The following is a 6362-nucleotide window of genomic DNA, read 5'->3' on the forward strand; positions in this document are numbered from 1 at the left end:
AAATGAATTCCAAAGGAAATACTTCGGGAATGAATTATTGGCAGTGGCTGCCAGCATCCAGGCACTATCGTATATACGCAAATAGCCATCATGAGTTAACCGCCAGAAATGTGTATGGCGATAGACATCTAACGCGGGTTTTCTCAAAATTAGGAACTTTCCATGAAAAACTATTTCTCGCTTAACTTTTCAAAAGGACCTAGTAACATTTTTTTAATGAGTAAATTTGAGTACTGCAATCAAAAGCTTTCATGTTGTTCTGTTGATTGCGCTATTCAAATCAATTCTTGAAAAAAATGTTACTTAGGTCCTTTTGAAAAGTTAAGCGAGATGTCGTTCCGGATATGTAGGTATTCGCTACTACGCCTACCAAATATTTTTTCGATGAAGTGCTTAATTTTAAGAAATCGAACCTTAGATGCCTTTCGCCATACTGGTTTCAGAAAGTTAACTCCTATTGTCGGCGTAGCACCAAGTTAGAATTCGGAAGTCGGGACTTCCGAACCGAACTTTCTTCCGAAGTTTTATTTGTCAAACTAATTGATGCGTTGTTTAGCGCATCTTTAGGCGAATCCGAAGTTAGGAAAGTTGCCTGTATCTGGAGAAAAATCCAACTTCGGTATAAAAAGCGGTATAAATTTATTCCGGATAGACAATAGTGTGTCGCTCAGGCTGTATACTCAAAGCAGGCGATTCATTCCAAAGGGAATCCTTCAGGGTTACCGATATGAATCATGAATCCTTTGGTTCTAAGGGAATCCTTAGGGGATTTCAACTAGGATTCCGATGGAAATCCTTCGCTGATTGCGACGGGAATCCTTCAAGTGTTCGGGCAGAAACCTTTACGATTCCGATGAGTATCCTTCTGGGATTCTGACGCAAATCCTTCGGAGATTCCGACGGGTACCTTTCGCAGATTTCGATGATAATCTTTCTGACAGTCCCACGTGAGATTCGCTGTTGAATAAAAAAAAACACTTTGAAAGCTTCGAAAGATTTTCTTAGTAATTCTTGATAGATTCAAGATTGCCTTTGGTGTCCCCGAAAAACTTTTTTCTTTAGAGTGAATTCTCTTCGCAAGCTCAAAGGCATTTATGTCATATACTATAACGATTAAAAAAATCCAAAAAATACCCTATATGGTATGCACAATGGGTCGTATGAATAAAAAGTAGTAAGCTCAACTTTACTACATTTTCAGTAGTAAACGTCACTTGTGGAACATGTTCGTATGAATAAAACAGACTTTACTACACTACACATTTCGAACATACTACAAACAACTGATTCGGTATGAGTAAAACAAGAGTTTACTACTGATTTCTTGTAGTCTGCCCAAGACGTTGCTACTCATGTTTTAAATGCAGATTATTCATCAGAATCGAAGCGAATCGGTTTTGTTCTTGAAAATAGAAGTCCAATTTAGGGAAAACAAACAAAACAGACATGCCTTTTGTTGATTAGCCGCAAAAAAATGATGAAATCATCATCGTCATCATGGGGTCTATTTTGTTTTGACGTTTCTCCGTGTAGTAAATGGTAGTAAACTGTAGTAAAGGCTAAGTTCGAATGTAGCATATGCCATAAGTTCGAAAATGTTTTTATTCATATCAAACATGTAGTTTTCTCTGTGGACTTTATTTTTGAGTAGATACTACAAGCGTTGAGTTTTGCTACTTTTTATTCATACGACCCAATGAGCCAGAAGGATCCCTATCGTAATCTCAAAATATTTCGCTTTGGAATCTCAGAAGAATTGTTTTTAAAATCCCATAAGCATTTGCTTTGAAATCTCGGAAAAAAATGCGTAATTTTTTTAAAAAAGGATTCACATTGAGAGGATACCCCTTTATTACCAAAGAGACTGGCTGAGGAAACCCAGAAGGATTTGCTTTGGAATCATAGAAGAATAATTTGATTAGGAATCCCAGATGGATTTGCTTGTAAAACTCAAAAAGATTCCTTTAGGAATGTAACAAGTGTAAACGATTTATTGTTGACCTCTGTTTGTTGAATTCATTCAATTGCTAATTATTCTTTCTAGAAACTATGTAATTTACATTGTTTGCTTTTTGACGATTTTCAAAACCAAACCTACGCTACTAAACAACTGCCTATACAATAACCAATAATTCAGAGGTTAGTTATAGAGCTACTCTCTAAAGTATAACGTAAGGTGACGAATATTTTTAATTGGATTAGAAGCACAAGGAACTAATAGAATGAGTAATGATAGAAAACATAGGGGAACGGTTCGCCACTTCATCTCATAGCTCCTATTTCCATCCCATCAAAAACAAAGCAATGGAAACGAATTTGGTTTGTTTATTATTTTTGTGATTTTTTTCAGCAGTGAGCACGCATGTTGACAAAAAGAAGCGACGAATTTAGTGCCGTATTTCTTTGTTTAGCGATGAGATGGATATATGTACAGTGAGATGGAAATCGGAACAGTTCCCCTACCAACCTTGTCATTGCTGAGGAACTTCTGGTGCTCTGAGTATTATTGGTTGTGGTGGAACTCATATGGCGGTTCAGCCCCTGTTGTGCCATAACTTGGCCTGCCGATTTCTGTATTTCGTATTTTGATGACAGCGATAAGGAACTGGAGGTGTCCATTTTTACGGCATTCCACATGCGGACTGTTCCGTCTGAACCAGCCGATACAAAGTGTTGACTGTTGGAAATCTTCGTGGCACAAGTTTTACGACAGACGTTTAATTCCTTAAATCAGGTGGGTTCAGAGCACACAGTGAGTTCGCACATCCGAACACAATTTGGGTCACCTAAAAAAAAACTACGATGTGAATGCGTTCGAAAACAAGAATGATGATCAAAAACCACCAGCATCATCAAGATACTTACCATCCGGGCTGGAAAATTCCATGAATCGACTGTTGATAGTCGGTGAAGCTTCGGGAAAATACGACACCATTTCCATTCCATATCAATTAAATCCATCAATTAAAACCGTGTGGTCATGATTCACGAGCCGGTGTCCAGGTACGTGCATTTCCCGCCACGCGCTTTAAATCGGCCACAATACACCGCTCTGCAAGTGGTCAATCGAATGCAAAGCCCGCATTGCCGTCCCGATACCGTTTTAAACATTCAGAACTTGTGTCTGAAAAACGAACAGAATTTATTATTTAATACCTGAATTGTTTGAAATTAGTTCAAAAAATTACTCACCGTTTCTATTAGGTAGCCGTAATGAATTTTCTTTCACTAAATATATCGAATTTTCTTAAATTATTTCGCGATTGAAACGCGATATAAACTAATAAAAATGGCAGTCCAAAACAATTCATCACAAACTGAGCAGTGTTGCCGAGATTCAATATTGTATTCAATTTGAACGTAACACAACATTGAACCTGTGTAATTTTACATTTCTTGTGTTGACTAACTGATGTGCATCTGTTTCAGTGTAATATTCAATATTTTGGCATACGAATATTACACTAAAGCAACGTAATAGAAAATGATAAATTAGAACCTGTGTGATTTTGAGGCAGTGTAATATTACATCCGAATATATACAAATATGCATTTGAAAATCACTCTTACATCAGATTTTCGGTACGTCTGCTATATTACATCGATGAATATTACAATCTTTATTGCTGTGTAGGTATGAAGATGACTTGTGGAGCCAGTATTAAGCTAGCGAAGTAGGCCAATGGGAAAACGTTCATCAAAACGTACACTGAACCCAAACCTCCTCCTAATAACGAAGGAATTGTAATTTTACCTATCGATAATTCGCTTCCTCCAACAAGCGAAAGACTCACACGAGCGACTAATACATTATCAAAATTTGGGATGAAATGCATTCCTCAGGCATATATTTTGCATACAACTATCGAATGAAACGTCATCTGATTGCTGGATAACATCGACCAATGCGAAAATCATCCACCAATCGGATGATAAATTGCTTAGGTGTGCCCCTTGATGTAAATCATTCAATAGGGCACTGCACGGACTGCTTTGTCTCTTTCTCGCTGCAAAGAAATTAGAAAACAACAAGGCCAGTAAACGTCAAAAGTTATGAGGAACGAAAGAGAAAGAGAGGTTTCCGTGCAGTGCCCTATAGCGAGATGATTCTCAGACGCTGCAGCGTTGCTGGCAGGAGGAAGAACGCGGTCGCCTGATGCGAGCAATCATTTCTAATCGCAGCACCGGAGCACGAACGAGGATCAAATTCGTTTTTTATTCGTTGATAAGGTGCTGATTATCTATTTGGAAAATGTTCTACGAAGTAGGTATCTTCCTCCGTGATAATTTTACAAACAGAAACTATAATAACTCGTTAATTTTGTCCATTTTAGTTCCAGTTTGGAGAATGGAGCCCCGATCCGGAAACGCAAGCAACAAAAACGGTTTCGAATAAAAAGGAAGTAAGGCGGCGATTCAAGTAAATCCCAAAATAAGGTTTGGGCTCCGATAGAGCATACCGATGGCGGAACAAACGGAACGGTAATCTTCGATGCCGCTCTAGAAAAAAAGTCTGCCGGGTGAAACTAAAATGTGTTAGTGACTGTTATATAATGATGAATTTGTATAATAAAGTTTAGTTGTACATTTGAATATTTTGTGTAAACTATTTTTCTAAAAAAATGCAAGAAATCCAAATAAATAACTAACATTTCTTTTCGTTTTCAACTTAAATTCACATTGAAATCGTCTAAATATCATCCAGATTCCGAACTATAATACTCCGAACAACATCTTCTGTAAATTCGTTTTTGACATGCGTCTCAGCTTGATTTTGGATGATAATCATCCAAGTATTCGTTATTGTCGTCTGATTCAACCGAATGAGAATCATCCACAATCCGAATGATAATCGTTAAAGGGCGTACTCGAATCAGCTAGCAGACGTTGGTAGGATGAAGTTTGTGTTCAGTGTACGCAAACGTATCTATTCTTCTCAGCTCCTAAGTCTTCTGCTTTCATAGAAAAACAAAATTACCAAATCATCAGATATTTTGATAAATCGGCAGCTTTACTGTAGAAAAATCGGTAGCTATGGTAGACCGGAAAAGTATCAAATCAAATGAAATTGTATTGAAGGCGCACTTATCCTTATGTTGAAATATTTCTTATACCCTCTTTCGAAAAATGTAAATCTCACAATTGAATAGCTCATTCTTGAGAGTCATATTTTTTTTTGTTGCCTTTCTCGTACAACTAAGTTGTACCGAAAGGCTATCATTTCACTCCAAAATCGAACTTTTGGTAGAAGTCCCGGAGACCCATAGTGTTATATACCATTCGACTCAGCTCGATGAGCTGAACAAATGTCTGTCTGTCCGTGTGTGCGTGTGTGTGTGTATGTGTGTGCGTGTGTGTGTGCACAAAATGCCATAAAAAACATTAGCCAAATTTTCACATAGAAACTCTTAACCGATTTTCTTGCAACAAGTTGCATCCGACAGAGACTAAAACGTTGTTGATCACTATTGAATTTCATAATAATTGCAAATTGCAAAAAATAGATAATATTAAAATAGTGATGAGACATAGTCACATAGAACAATAATGTGTTATGAAAAATGCCTTGCATCTATGAATATTTTATCCGTGGCTTCCCATTAAGAGTTTCATCGCACTATAAAGATGCTCGTGTTGCACGCATTTAGGCGTAAGTATGCTCTTCGTTCAGTTTCATAGTACTATGAAATTGTCCGAAAGTCAAAATTCGAACATAGGAAATTCGAGAAACTTTTGGCAGCGCCATCTGTCGTCTACTAGTGTAAATTTTCTATCATAACATTAGACGGTGTAACTGTTTTGCCTTTCTTGTACATCATCGAGGTGTAAGCATAAAGGCTGCATTTCTTGCTGCATTTATTACCTTTTTGCGCGAGAAAGGCGCCATCACCGCTAGGTGGATTCATCTGGGTTTTTATATGTACTTGCACTATCAGAAGTAAAACCAGTAGTAGTGATTAAGTTCAAATTAATATAAAATTTCCTTACACTTTTCTAGTTTGAATCTAAGGCTAAATAAAATTACAAAGTTCGTGGTTTGCTCAGCAGTGCAGTGTTGTTTTTATGTTGAAAATCTATTTCAATATATGTATTCCCTATGTTGCTGTTCAGAAAAGTTACACATTTTTAAAGTGGGTTGGTCGACAATCAGACCAATCCTCTTTACAAATGTGGCAATTTTCTTAACACCAGCATTTCAAGTATTTGAATCTCAACTGAGATAGAGATTAATCTAAAATGGCCTTCGCAAAACAATCCGAATGACTGCGCTGATTTACACTAAGTATTTACAAACTTTTACGAACTTCAGATCGGATCATTATTTAAATTAAGCCACACAGCTTTTTGGCATCGTACTACAT

At 37.1% G+C, this 6362-nt stretch overlaps 1 long non-coding RNA gene across 1 annotated transcript; it reads right to left on the minus strand.

The window, feature by feature from the left end:
• Positions 1–2480: 2480 nt before the first annotated feature.
• On the minus strand, positions 2481–3294 carry LOC134220726 (uncharacterized). The gene is made up of 3 exons (XR_009982028.1): positions 3193–3294; positions 2866–3124; positions 2481–2786 (listed from the first exon to the last, which is right to left on the minus strand). It is a non-coding gene; the product is annotated as an uncharacterized LOC134220726 (long non-coding RNA).
• Positions 3295–6362: the final 3068 nt, after the last annotated feature.

This window comes from Armigeres subalbatus, chromosome 3 (assembly GCF_024139115.2).
Source record: "Armigeres subalbatus isolate Guangzhou_Male chromosome 3, GZ_Asu_2, whole genome shotgun sequence".
Taxonomy (NCBI): domain Eukaryota; kingdom Metazoa; phylum Arthropoda; class Insecta; order Diptera; family Culicidae; genus Armigeres; species Armigeres subalbatus.